We start from the raw sequence: 15701 nt of genomic DNA, 5'->3' as shown, positions 1-15701 counted from the left end.
TTACCAGCCACCCTTACTAGCATCACACTCTCCATCACCAGACACCCTTATTGCTGCACTCTTTCTTCTCGCTGTCACTGCTTCACACACCAGCCACCATCACCAGTGTTGCACTCTCCCTCACCGGACACCCTCGTTGCCACACTCCTTCTTCTCGCCATCGCTGCTTCACATACTAGCAACCGTCATCGGCGTCAGTACACCACCATTACCGACAACTTCATCAACGTCATTGACACGGTAACATGCAGATTCTTCAGCAACATTATTTGACTTTAATAGATTAGTTTGATAGATAGGGTTTTATTTTTTAAATGGATGTGTATGCAATGGTTGAGTTAATAGATTTTTGTCTTCCTGTAGTTTTATATATTTGAATAATTTGAATTTCTGGAATGAAAATAACTAAACATCCATGTAAGAATGAAAATAATCATCCGCGTACCTAGTGAATTGAACATCCGACATATTTTAATTGTATCAACTTAAATCTAATTCAATCAACTAAATGTTCACTTAAGAATGAAAATAATTGTCCACATACTTAATAAAATGAACATTCGGCATATTATGGGTAGATCACAACTTCTAACATGCACATTAAATTTCTCATTCATTAAATCCAAAAAGATGAATTTTTATTGAAAAATGTAATTTTATAATGGTTTCAGAATTGTTTTACTATTGAAGGGTCAAATAATGCATGTTGCTTCTCTTTTCAGAAGAAATTTCTTTTGATTGAAGAATTCCTCACCTAAATATGCTATGCAATTATTTTATTTTTTATAAATTTTTCACATGTAAAACTATCAGTATTTCCCTGTTCTAAATAAATACAAGCATGTTCTATTGTGCTTTTACTCAGATAGCTACATGCTATCTTACTATTGTTATTTTCCTGGTGAAGTTGGATATTTTGAACACATTCAAGCTATGGATCTTTTCTCTGAGCTTGCTTATCGTCTATATGTTGTTGCTTCTATAGATTGGTATGTTTAAGTTGTCATGTTACTTAAATTATGTTTGCACTTCCTTACTAACTTGTTGTATTAATTTTTATCTATTTGGTGTATGATTTATGGATCATCAAATGTGTTCTTTGGTTATTAACTCAATTAAAGAGCTTGTTGTTACGAGAGGTGAGGAACTATTAAAGAAGAAGGCTAGTGGTGCTAATTTAGATGATTTAAATCTGATTGACAAACCGTTATTTTACGGTTTATTTTATACTGAATTGAGTAGATTTTATCCATTATTCTCACACTTATTCATAGAATTTGCATGTTTTACATTTTTCTTCCTAATTTTGTGCTATGATTGAAAACATACTTCTTGGGCCTTAAATTTGCTAATTTTAATCCTCTCTTGTTACCATTTGATGTCGTGATATGTTTGTTAAGTGTTATCAGGGTTTATAGGGTAGGAATGACTTAGAAGATGGAAAAAAAAGCATGCAAAAGTCGAAGAAACACAAGAAATTGAAGGAATTGCTAAGCTATCAATCCTGACCTCTTCGTAATAAATTGATCATAACTTGAGCTACAAAAGTTCGAATGAGGCGATTCTAGTTGCGTTGGAAAGTTAACATCCGGGGCTTCAAAATGATATGCAATTTGACATAGTTGCTTTGCAGTTAAGTGATGCGTACGTGTCGCCCATGCGCACGCATCGCAGAATCAATGTGACCAATACAAGAGGCAAGCGACGCGTATGCATGGATGACGCGTACGCGTTACCAGGAATTGTTCAGCGAGGCGTATGCGTGACTGACGGGTACGCGTGGCTGACGTGTACGCGTTACTGAGCGTCACGTGCTGCACTTAACAGAACTCGCTGGGGGCGATTTCTGGGCTGCTTTTGACCCAGTTTCAGGCCTGAAATCACTGATTAGGGGCTGCAGAGTGGAGTTGGAAAGGGGAAATGAATCATTCTCACTTTCATTAAGACAATTTTAGGTTTTAGATGTAATTTCTAGAGAGAGAGAAGTTCTTTCTAGGTTTAGGGTTTCTCCTTCCAATTTCTCTTTAGGTTCAGGTTTAATCTTCCTTTAATTTAGTTTTCTCTTACTTTTATTTGTTCTAATACTTTAGTTATTTACTTCTCTCATTGATTCCTTTATTTTGCTTTCTTAGTTTATGAGTTCATGTGTTACTCTCAATTTTCATTAATGCAATTTATGTTTTGCGTTTCTTATTGTTCAATTGCTTTGTTATTGTTATTTCTTTGCTTTGGTTAGTTTTAGATTTTGCTATATCTTGTTAGTTTCTATGTTATGCCTTCCAAGTGTTTAATAAAATGCTTGGTTGGATTTTAAATTAGATTTTTATGTTCTTAACTTGGATTGATCAGTTAGAGACTCTTGAGTTATCAAAATCTTTTGTTGATTCGTGATTGAAAATTGCTAGTTGGCTTAGGCTTCACTAAATCTAGTATTTGATTAGAACTTGTGAACTTAAGTTGATTTTGTTCACTTGACTTTCCCTCATTGTTAGAGGTTAACTAAGTGAAAGCAAAAGGCAATTACCATCACAATTGATGATGATAACGAGGATATGAATTCCAATTCTCAATCCTTGCTAGGACTTTTCTTAGTTATTAGTTTATTTTCTTGTTATTTACATTCCTTGCTTATTAAACTCAAAAACCAAAAAGATACAATCTCATAACCAATAATAAACATACTTCCCTATAATTCCTTGAGAGACGACCCAAGGTTTAAATACTTCGGTTGATTTTATTGGGTTTGCTTAAGTGACAAACAAATTAAACATTGATTGAGGTTTAATTGTCGGTTTAGAACTATACTTGCAATGCACTTATTTTTGTGAAATTCTTTACCGACGATTTACCCACATCACTAATCAATAGACTATTTTTGCTATTCAATGGTATGGTTTGTAAACTTTAGTCTACACATAAGAAAATTTATTTCTGTCAAAATATTGATTTGAAATATTTTAATTTCTTTTTTTTTTTATGTTTGTTCTTGATTTTATGTATATATGTAAAAAATAGCCATATTATAAAAACTTAGTAAATCTCTTTGTATGCATTATTATATTGTAACAAATTTATGTCTCTTTTAGTTTTTCCTTTAGTATTGGTGTATGATTGAGACTACTTACAAGTACTTCTAAAACTGAAAATATTGACTTAAAATCAAGAGTCAGTCCAGTAAATCCTGCTTTAAAGGCAAAATTAATTTTATCTTTTTTTAACTGTTGTTTCTCTAAAACCATTCCTAAATTGTAATGATTACTTTAGACACTCAGTTTCTATTAATAAAATGAGATGGTATTTGTTACCGTATTGAAAGTAACATTATAATTATTGTATGAATTATTTGTTGATATTACCGTTCTCTTTGATTTCATCGAACTATCCTTATATTCAACTAGAATAATTTGAATTTTCCAGTTAAATCATGAACATTATGATAGTTGAACTCATGAATGGAACATCAAAGTGAATGTTGATTTTATAAATTAGTGAATGTTAATTTTGGTTTGAATAATTTAGTTATAGCATATGTCTTAATAGTTGCCTAATAATTGACAAAGATGTTGAGATCGAATCCAATTAACTAAACATCCACTTAGGAATGAAAATAACCATCCGTATACTTAGTGAATTGAACATCCGGCATATTTTAATTGTATCTACTTAAATCCAATCCAATCAACTAAACATCTACTTAACAATAAAAATAACCGTCCGCATACCTAATAAAATAAACATTCAGCATGCTATAGGTTGACCACAACTTCTAACATTAGTATTAAATTTCTCATTCATGTAGATAATTTATTTTGTGCATTAAATCCAATCCAATCAACTAAACATCTACTTAAGAATGAAAATACCTGGTTGCATACCTAATAAAATGAATATCCGGCATATTATAAGTTCACCACAACTTCTAATATGTAAAATAATTTTTTTAAAATATATTATTATTACTGTTAATCTTTTATCGAAATTGTTATGAACAAATGGTATATATCTAGAAGAGTTTACAAGTTAAGTTTTGTATACATCTAAATACGATTACATCAGAGGAGGTATCCACTTTCAAGGAAAGATCATAACAAAGATTAGTCAACTGAAACTCAAAAATTATATTTACACACTCATCCAACAAATGATATAATTAAATTTTCTACAGATAAAAATTTCAGTGTATGTATGTGCGAATAACATCATGATTGATGGAAAGAGCCTGCTCCTTGTTCATGATGATGAGTAACTCAGAAGAAACATCCCAAAACCTGTAAAAAAAATATTCAATAACTCAAAAAACAAAAATTCAAAAACTTTATAAAAAAAATCTATTTACACATAATAAACATTCAGAAAGTCAATTAAATCTTCTAATTTTGCACTCGCAATTAAATCCTGAATTTTACACTCTCAAAATTATATTTAGAAGTAAAAATAAACAAAATATGGGTAACAAAAAGAATGAATTAATTCGCATAGAAACATCTCAGCCGATTTTTATAGTTTAGCTTCTTGTAGCTCTCCTATTATCACACACGAAGACAACAAAATCAAATGAATGATTTTAATTGCATTTCTAAATTCAAAAAAAAATCAATTTATCAAAATATAGGTCCTAGAGAAAATACAAACAGGATACTAAGGGCGAGCAAAAAAACTACAATGATATGAAGAAATGCTGAGAGTCCAATTACCAAAACCTAAGCAACCAAATCAATTAAACTCAAAAAATTTCTCAAGCACAAATAAACCTTACATTTTTTTGAAATGCCAATAAATATTATATTATATATACTTGATTAGCCTCAGAGGATGCATGAACTAGTAGAATTCAATGTTGTTGCTGCTTTCTCAAGCACAATTTTGTCAAATGATTTCTTTTTCTATAGGCGCCGTTGGTCCTAAAAAATTACAAATACCTTTTTAAAAACTGAAACAAAAAATTCAATTAGAATCAGAATGTAGCAAATTCAAATAAAACATGCTATTCACACAAAATTCATGGGTTAAAAAAAAAACAAAACAATCTTTTTACCTTCACAACATTTCACCGCCAAATTCTCATTAAAAGATACTATTCACACAAATAACGTTGTAATCCAAAATCAATAATAACAAAACTAACAAAACTACCATTTGACAAAATGGTAATCACTCACTCTCACAAAGAACAATCAGATTCCTTTTTTCAACATACAAATATATAGTAAAATTTCTTTGCACTATGTTGAATAATGTTAATAGTGAAAGCTCACACATACACACACAAAATAGGCAACGAGAAAAATGAATTAAGAAATATGAAAAGCACAATGTTATAAGCTAGTAATTTGTATATTATATCATTATATAAAAACAAAGCAAATAAGAACTATGAAAATCATTAGATTGATGATACAAGAATCCAACTACTTGATAGATAATAATTTAGACAGTTTAAATAAATGGAAAAAAAATCCCAGGAATCAGGGATAAGCGGCGTAATCTGGTTGTGATTTTCGTTGCTTTGTGTAGAGGATGTTCGACACTGAGTCAGCAAGGGGCAACGACAGCATAAGGGGACGAGTCAATGAATGGTAGCGACAACGCGAGGGAGTGGCAGTGATAGGGCGCGGGCGCGACAGCGGCAGTGCGCGAACTGACTTCGTGTGGGCTAGGATTGTCGGCATTCTCCAGGTAAAACGCAGATTCCGATGTAGGGCGGTGTCGCTGGAACTAGTTGGAAACGGCGACGCGACAGAATGGACTCCGGCAGCAGCGTCGTTGGGAGTAGGAGGAGAGTTGCGTGCTATGAAACCTAATTTTTACTGCCTTCGAATGTGAAAGGTAAACTAGGGTTAGTCTGGATGAGATAGTTATTGTGTATTATTGGGTTTTATTGTGGGATTATCTGATTTTTAAAATTAATTTTTTAGTCTGTTGTTTACCTTGTTCAGTATAAGCATTATTCTCTTATATTTTGTCTTCTTCTTTCGGTATCTAAAATATAATACGTTGTGCATTTAAATCATTACTTTATATTTTATGTATTTTCGTAATTTTTATATTTATTTAAGTTAAATTAAAAAAATCCTATATTAAGGTCAGGTATTTTTTTTGAGGATTATGATATTGTTATTCCAAATTTTTTTTTAAAAAAATAGTTTTGTTCATTTTTCTATTATTCCTGTTTAATTACCGTTTTGATCATGACACAACCACCACTATTATATTATTTTTATAACTGATTTATCCTCTCTTATTTATTCTAAGATCAAATATATCATCTTTTTTTTATAAAATTGTTATTCTCCGTACCTTGAATCTTTGTTTTAATTAAAAACCAATTTTATATCTAAACCTACCATTTTGTCCCTGTTGGGATTTCCATTTGAGATTCCTTCCACTGTATACTTTATTTAGTATTTGATATATTTCTTCACACGATAATATTTTTTGGACTTAAAACATGATTATACATCACGCATAATTCTACTTTTCTTGTTGAAATTTTTTCAGAAGCAGCAAGAATCAAATTTTAAACTTGTTTTCTTTGCATAGAATTTCTGAGTATATAATAAAATTATTTATTCCAATAAAAATTTTAAATTATATATAACATCATATGTGTTTCACTTTCTATAATAAACGAATAGCCATTTTGTTTTGTTAAAAAAAAAGTCACTTATCCAAATTAAAGAAGAATGAAAGGAAATATTAACGTTTTCGCATATGGAGACGGATGATCAAGACATTACATACATCTCATGCTGTCATGCATCAATACTAAATTCTATTACTAATTAATATATAGGCATTAATGCACGAATAAATTGCCAAAATTCTACGTAATTATAAATTAATATTTTTTATCGGAAAAATCTATGGTGCTTATAAAAAAAAAAGTATGATATATTGACTTTACGTCTCAGTTCATGAAAATCGGAGGCATATTTATTTTAAAATAAACAACTATAAAAATTAAATTAAAATTTAAAGTTATATCACGTCCTTTTGCCACTGTAAAATTTTTTTGTTGTGATTGCTGTATCCGTGGCACCATCACGAATAAAAAAGAAATAAATTATTATCTATGAAAATTGTATAAATTTAGTAAAATTAAAAACTATTCAATAAAATTATTTATTAATTCATTTCTATGAATTAAAATATTAATTCTTAAATCTTTTATATTAAAATTTATAGTAATTAATCAAATTATTTAAGTTCAATTATTAAAAAATAAAACAGATTCATATTACATTTGTATAAATAATAATGCTGCAAAATTTATAGAAGATTAATAGCTTAGAGTCAAATATTAATTTTTTATAGTCACATTTTTTTTTTTGCCATACTTAGAGTGTGTAAACGAGATATGTATTAAAAATTTTTAGTCAGCTTTATTTAAAATGTAAATAAGATATTTATATATTTATTCAGCTCTCACAATAAATTATTGGATAATTAAAAAGATGGTATTTTCGGTTCATTTTGGACCAATTTAAAAAGTAAATTCGATTTATAATTTTATATAACCCATCTAATTCTTATGTTTTGATAATTTATAATAAAAATATTAAATGTTTATTTTTTAATTAATCTTATACTTATTATTATTTTGTCAGACACTAATAGACTTTTTAAAAAAAATATTTCGTTTATATTATTTTATTTATTTTATTTAAAGTATAAACAAGATATGTGTATATACATCTTGTGTTTACTATAAACAGAATAAATAATATTACATAAATTAATAAACATTTATAAAATAATATATTTTAGTAAATAGAATATTTAATTTATTTATTAAATTTTTTTTAGAATTTGTATTATTATGATAGACTATTGTTTAACTAAAAATTTAAAATGCATTAAAAATTAGATTAATATGATAAATTTATTAAAATGATTTAATAAATAATTATTTTTTACTGAAAATTATGTAGATAGATTTAATAGTTCGTTTTTCTTTCTCACTGACTTGATTTGATATTTAGGACTGTATGTGAAGTTGTTGGTATGAGTTGTGAGATGAATCGGAGACTCACCGGTCAAGGCGGTGACGAGACTGGATTTCTAGAGCAGCGGGCGATGGTACCTATGAAAACATTCTGACACCTAAGTTAAAATAGATCTAAGAGGTACAGGTGAGGATTAGGAATGTGTGACGCACTTGGGGGAGTCCTTAGCTGCCTTTATATAGTTTGTGGTCGTTATCTTATCATATCGATTAAGATAAGATAAGACAAGGAAAGTATTTGAATGTTGGTTAGGGATTTGAGGTCTTTTGACTAGAGGATTTATTTTGCCATATGGCTGTGTTCGTTAGGCTTATCATGGGGAGTATAGTGCCACTCAAGTTTTCCTGGTTGAGGTCAGGAGTCTGTGGGGCGCTTGGTTGTCCCTTCGCCTGTCCGTTGAGGTTTTGAAGGGAGGAGTTCATCCGTTGCGGTTCCTTATGCGTCATTATGACGTTTTAATGTGAGGAGGGTTTTTGGTTTGTTTTTCATTTTCTTCTTTGCTTCATTTATTTTTGAACCATTTGGGGTTTTTTAGATTTTATTTCTCTTTTTCGTTGTTACTGCAACTGTTCATTTCTCTTTTTCTTTGTATTCTCTTTGCTTGTAACTACCTTTTCTTCTCATATTTCCTTTGCTCGAGTGTTTTTCATATTTCTTTTCTTGAGTTACTTTCGGCTGGCTTGTTGGCACGTTTTGTTAGTGCTGCATTCTGTTTTTTGTGCTTTTTATCGTCTGCTTTTTTGAAAAATCAAGTTGGTGCTCCTTTATTGCTTTGTATTGTTTTACCTACTTCTGCATCATTTCTTTTATTTTCTGAGTAAGGGCAGTAGGAAATCAAGGAGGGTGCCACTGTTTAAGCGTAGCTTTTCATGATTGTGGTAATGGTAGAGGAATGGGGGAGTGTGCCCTTATTTTTTAGGTGTTTTTAGGCACGTTAATGGAATTTGTATGGTTTTCTTGCTCCAAGGAGTGGGCTGACGGTGGTGCCCCCATTAATTTGTAGGTATGATTTGTCGGAGGATTGAGGGCGCTATGAGGATCTCCAGAAGTCAGTGGTGACCTCTAACGTCTAGAGAATGCCTTTTGGGTCACGGAGGAAGATCTCTAGAAGTTGCGCTATGAGGGCGTGATTTGTGGAGGTGGCGAGGCGGAGCGACAATACGAGCTTTTGCTTCCAGGGCGGACAAGAGGGTCTACTATATAAACCCCAACTCCCCCCGGGTCACTGATTAGTTTTGGGTTTATATGTCTATGTTCACGTGGCTGGGGGTGCGACTCCCTTTTCTCTAATTTTTCAGGACCTGCTAATCGGTGTTCGGTGGCCATTTGAACTCTTGAATTAGTTTGCGATTATTTGGAACATCTAGTTCGTGTGGAGGTTTTTCTATACTTCTTTCTATGCATCCTTCTGACCAAGGAGAGGAAGCATAAGGAAGGTTATGTGTCTTTTCAAGCCTTGCCAAATGGCAGATTTCTTTCACAGTTTCAGGGAGGAATACTTCAAGGTCTGACCTGCTTGGGGGCATCACCCATGCTGGTTGACTTTCGAGGGAGAGCACCGTTTTGCCATGTATTGGAATTTTTGTGCTGGTGCGTCATACTTGATGTGGGTTTCGTACGAGGGTTTGTCCCCCGAGAACAAGGATATTGCTGATGTCCTGTTGGAAATTTTTAGGGATAGGCCTTTGAACCCACAGGACATTACGGGAGATCCGGTGGCTTGCCGGACTTATGTTGGTTGGTTTTTTGGAGTTTTTTTCATTTTATCTTTGCAACCAATTTCGTGACTTAATAAAATTTTCTTCTTCTCTTCAGTTGAGATGGTTGGAGGTTTGACTATGCATACAAGGTTGAAGGCTACCATGATCCAGGATGCCAGGATTGAGGGTGGTGAGGCCTCTCCATCGATGCCTTAGTCACAACCCTAGCCAGATTCCCGGACTATTTCATAGGAGACGATTTTGACTGGGGTAGCCGACATCAAAGTTGATGAGGAGGTCGTGGTAGTTCAGGCTACCGAGGTGATCAAGAAGAAGAAGAAGGTGGTGGAAGGGGTTTGCTATTGCCAACCCTATTTCTCCCACCATTGTTATTATTGAAGCCTTGTTGAGGCTTCTATTGGTCCTTCCATGAGAAATTTAGATGATTCCTCTATGAAGGATTATAGGTGTTTCTATAGGATTCTCCCATGTAATTCACCTCTTCCATTGCAGGATTCTCAGAGTCATAAGCTTCTCCTTCAGAGGAGGCTTCTTTAGCACTGCCGGATGCAGCTTGCAATCCAGTCAGATTCTGAGAAATCATATTGACTTGCTGAGTCAATATCTTATTCTGAGCCAATATGGCATTCAGAGTATCAATCTCAAGAACTCCTTTCTTCTGAGTCATCCCATTATTCACATGATTTCTTTCAGATGTGTACATGAACTGGTTATTTGCAACCATCTCAATGAGTTCCTAGGCTTCTGCAAGGCTTTTTAGATGAAGAGATCCACCAGCAGAATGGTCCAATGACATCTTGGACAATTCAGACAGATCATCATAGAATATACATATGATGCTCCATTCTGGAAGCATGTCAGAAGGACACCTTTTGGTTAATTGCTTGTATCTTTCCCAAGCTTCATAGAGGGATTCACCTTCCTTCTATTTGAAGGTTTGGACTTCCACTCTAAGCTTGCTCATCTTTTGAGGTGGAAAGAATTTGGTCAAGAAAGCATTGACCAACTTGTCCTAAGAGTTCAGGCTTTCTCTAGGTTGTGAGTCCAACCATGTTCTAGCTCTGTCTCTTACAATAAAGGGGAAAAGCATAAGTCTGTAGACCTCAGGATCAACCCCATTGGTCTTAACAGTATCATAGATTTACAAGAATTCAGCTAAGAACTGATGAGGATCTTCAGATGGAAGTCCATGAAACTTACAATTCTGCTGCATTAGAGAAACTAATTGAGGCTTAAGCTCAAAGTTGTTTGCTCCAATGGCAGGAATTGAGATGCTTCTTTCATAGATGTTGGAAGTTGGTGCAGTATAGTCACCAAACATCTTCCTTGCATCTCTTGCATTGTTGTTGGGTTCGGCTGCCATGTCTACTTCTTTTTCGAAATTTTTTGAAAGGTCCTCTCCGAAGTGTTGTGCTTTAGCTTCTCTTAGCTTCTTCTTCTGGGTCCTTTCAGGTTCAGGATCGGCTTCAACAAGAATGTTTTTATCCCTGTTTCTGCTCATATGAAAAAGAAGAGAACAAAAGGGAGTAGTGGAATCCTCTATGTCATAGTATAGAGATTTCTTGATGTGTCAAAGGAAAAAGAGTAGAAGAATGAGAAGAGAGAGGAGGTGAGTTCGAAAACTTTTTAAGATGAGTGGAGGAGGAATGTTAGCAATTAAATAAAATAAATAGACAGAGATGAAAGAGAAAGTTTTTCGAAAATTAAAAACTAAAATATTAGTTAATAAAAAAGATTTTTGAAAAAGTGGTTAGTAATTTTTGAAAATTGGAAGTTGAAAAGTGGTTAGGTGGTTTTGAAAAAGATAAAAAATAGTAATTAGTTAAAAAAGATTTGAAAATAATTTTGAAAAGATAAGAAGTTAGAAAAAAGATTTTGAAATCAAAATTTAAAAAGATATGATTGAAAAATACTTGATTTTAAAAGGATATGATTGAAAAAGATTTGCTTTTAAAAAGATATGATTGAAAAGATATGATTGAAAAAGATTTGATTTTTAAAATTGATGACTTGACTAACAAGAAATTAAAAGATATGATTCTAAAATTCAAAGATTGAACCTTTCTTAACAAGAAAGTAACAAACTTGAAATTTTTGAATCAAAACATTAATTGTTAGCAAGGATTTTTGAAAATGTGGAAAGATAAGATTTTAAAATTATGAATTAAAACATAAAAATTTGAATTTGAAACGAAATTACCTCCCCTGTGTCATCCCGGCGTTAAACACCCAGGATGCTATCCATTCTGGAGTTTAACGCCCAGAATGCTACCGCAATTCCTTCCTTACTGGGTGTTTTTCTAAACACCCAGCTTTTTCTCTGTGATTCCTCTGCTGTATGTTCTGAGTCTTCATTTCTCTGTATATTTACTTGAAAAGAGATATTTTTTATTTTTAAATTTTTAATGAAGAGAGAGAAAAACAACAAAATGAAATAAAACATAAAAATGCAAGATCAAAACAAGTAATGCATGCAAGGACATTTTGAATGTCAAGATGAACACCAAGAACACTTTGAAGATCATGATGAACATCAAGGACATATTTTTGAAAATTTTTAAGAAAAGAAAGATATGCAAGACACCAAACTTAGAAATTTTTAATGTTTAGACACTATGGACTTGACAATGCATATGAAAAACAGGAAAAGACACAAAACAGGAGAATTTAAAGATCAGAACAAGGAAAATCATCAAGAACAACTTGAAGATCAATGAAGAACACAATGCATGAATTTTTTTTCGAAAACTTGAGAAAATTTGAAAACATGCAATTGACACCAAACTTAGAATTTGACACTAGACTCAAACAAGAAACACAAAAAATTTTTTGGTTTTTATGATTTTTTTGTATTTTTTCTAAAATAAAAATAAAAAACTTAAACATGAAATAAAATTACCCAATCTAAGCAACAAGATGAACCGTTAGTTGTCGAAACTCGAACAATCCCCGGCAACGGTACCAAAAACTTGGTGCACAAAATTGTGATCACACTTTTCACAACTCTGCACAACTAACCAGCAAGTGCACTGGGTCGTCCAAGTAATACCTTACGTGAGTAAGGGTCGATCCCACGGAGATTGTCGGCTTGAAACAAGCTATGGTCATCTTGTAAATCTCAGTCAGGTGAATTCAAATGGTTATGAGATTTTGATAATTAACAGATAAATAATAAAATAGAGATACTTATGTAATTCATTGGTGGGAATTTCAGATAAGCGTTTGGAGATGCTTTGTTGCTTCTGAACCTCTGCTTACCTATTGCTTCCATCCAATCATGCGCACTCCCTTCCATGGCAAGCTGTAAGTTGGTGGATCACCGTTGTTAATGGCTACCATCTGTCCTCTCAGTGAAAATGGTCCAGCTACGGTTCTCACCGCAGGGCTAATCATTTGTCAGTTCTCATTTGTGTCGAAATAAGATCCATTGATCCTTTTACACACTGTCACTACGCCCAATAGTCGCGAGTTTGAAGCTTGTCACAGTCATCCCCTCCCAGATCCTACTCGGAATACCACAGACAAGGTTTAGACTTTCCGGATCTCAGGAATGCTACCAATTATTTCTAGCCTATACCACGAAGGTTCTAATCTCACTGATTTGAATGCTCTGTTGTCAGGAGATGCTAGTCAAATGCATGGATCAGAGACCCAAGAGAATATACTCCAGCTGGCATCCAATGACTACGTTGAACATCATGTAGACCGCTTGTGGTTGTCAGGCACACGGATCTTGGCTAAGTAAGTACTGAAGATAGTGGGTGATTGTCACGGGTCACCCCTTTAGTCCGACTTAACTGAATTAAGTACAAGAGTATATCTTGGAGAAGAAGTAGGCATGAATTGAAGGAAAACAATAGTACTTGCATTAATTCATGAGGAACAGTAGAGCTCCTCACCTTAATCTATGAGGTGTAGAAACTCCACCGTTGAAAATACATAAGAACAAAAGGTCTAGGCATGGTCAAATGGCCAGCCTCCCAAATGGCATAAGAATTCAAAAATAGGGGAAGAAGACCTGATCAAAGGATCGAAAAGTGGTCCAAAGATAAAATACAATAGTCAAAAAGTGCTATTTATACTAAACTAGTAACCTAGACTTAAAGAAAATGAGTAGATAGTGCAGAAATCCACTTCCGGGGCCTACTTGGTGTGTGTTTGGGCTGAGCTTTGAAGCTTTCACGTGCATAGGCCATCCTTAGAGTTAAACACCAGCTTGGGTGCTATTTTGGGCATTTAACTCCAGCTTTGGTGCCAGTTCTGGCGTTTTAGGCTAGAAAAGGGTCTCTGTGGGCATTTGGACGCCAGTTTAGCCCATCAAGTCTCAAACAAAGTTTGAACTATTATACATTGCTGGAAAGCCCAAGATGTCTACTTTCCAATGCAATTGATAGCACGCAAATTCGGCTTCTATAGCTCCAGAAAATCCACTTTGAGTGTAGGGAGGTCAGAATCCAACAGCATCTGCAATCCTTTCTCAGCTTCTAAATCAGACTTTTGCTCAGGTCCCTCAATTTCTGCCAGAAAATACCTGAAATCACAGAAAAACTCACAAACTCATAGTAAAGTCCAGAAATGTGAATTTTTAATAAAAACTAATAAAAATATACTAAAAAGTGACTAAAACATACTAGAAACTACCTAAAAATAATGCCAAAAAAGTATAAATTATCCGCTCATCAAGTGATCATGAAGCCAAAGAATTTCCCGGCTTCCATCCTAAAAGCACACTTTGTCAGGTTGAGATGCATTTAGTGCTTCCTTAGAACACTTAATATGAGTTTGAGGTCGTTGATGAGCTCGTCGCCTTTCCTTGTTTTGGCAAGCATGTTGTCGATATAGACTTCTAACTTGGTCCCCAAGAGATCTTTGAAGATCTTCGTGAGAGTCTTTGATATATGGCCTCGGAGTTTCTCAGTCCGAATGGTATGAATGTGTAGTAGTACATGCCCTCGGGAGTCCCGAAAGCCGTTTTCTCCTCATCTAGTTTGTGCATGGGTATTTGGTTGTACCCTAAGCAGGCATCCATGAAGTTAAGGTACTAATGTCCTGACGTAGCATCCACCAATTTATCGATGTTTGGGAGGGAAAAGACGTCTTTTGGACAAGCTATGTTCAAGTTCGTGTAATCGACTCACATTTGCCATTTATCATTTGCCTTTTTTAGGAGCACAACATTGGCTAGCCAAGTCGCATAGGGGAATTCTCGGATGAAGCCTACTTCGAGCAAGCATCTGACCTGCTTGTTGACTTTGGTTGCCCGTTCCGTGGACATTTTCCTCCTTCTTTGGGCTATTGGCTTGGCTTTGGGGTTCACGGATAGTCGGTGAGACATCAGTTCCAGGTCTATACCCAGCATGTCGACTGGGGTGAATGCGAAGAGGTCTCTGTTTTGCTTTAGGAATTTCATGAGTTCCATTTTTAGGCTGAAAGGTAGATTCTTGTTGATGAAAGTGAATTCGTCTATAGTCTATAGTATCTGTTGCTTTTGTCATGTGTCCCTTGAGCTCTGGTATGGGTTGATCATCTTTTCATGTGTTTAAATCGGCGAGTAAGATTTCTGTCGTAACTTGGGATCCCTTTTGGAGGGTCAGGCTTGTGTTTTCGCATTCTACCATGACTATCCGGTCCCTGTGTATTGTTCCTATGGTGCCATTTTCGGCGTGGAACTTCATGATTAGGAACTTGGTGAATATGACGATAGATAGATCATTCATCATTTTTCTTCTGAGGATGATGTTGTAGGTGATGCAGATTTTACAAACGAGAAACTATCGGCAAGTTCACCAAATCGTATCATGTAATACCACGGGAGTGGGTTATTTTTCCTACGAAGATTAATGGATTAAGCAAGCAATAGTCAATTAATTAATCTAGTTAGATAATAAAAAAACTTAGGATTTCAAGAACACTTAGCATAAAAATAGGGGATTTAAGAAATGCAATAATAAACAAGTGAGAAAACAATATGATT

General features: G+C 33.9%; 1 non-coding gene across 1 annotated transcript; it reads left to right on the top strand.

Moving 5' to 3' along the window:
- The first annotated feature begins 10577 nt into the window (after positions 1–10577).
- LOC127747142 (small nucleolar RNA R71) lies at positions 10578–10685 on the top strand. The gene has a single exon (XR_008008946.1). It is a non-coding gene; the product is annotated as a small nucleolar RNA R71 (small nucleolar RNA).
- Positions 10686–15701: the final 5016 nt, after the last annotated feature.

The sequence above is a fragment of the Arachis duranensis genome, chromosome 4 (assembly GCF_000817695.3).
Source record: "Arachis duranensis cultivar V14167 chromosome 4, aradu.V14167.gnm2.J7QH, whole genome shotgun sequence".
Lineage (NCBI taxonomy): Eukaryota > Viridiplantae > Streptophyta > Magnoliopsida > Fabales > Fabaceae > Arachis > Arachis duranensis.
The sequence above is the reverse complement of the archived record's forward strand: the minus strand, read 5'-3'. Positions and strand labels throughout refer to the sequence as shown.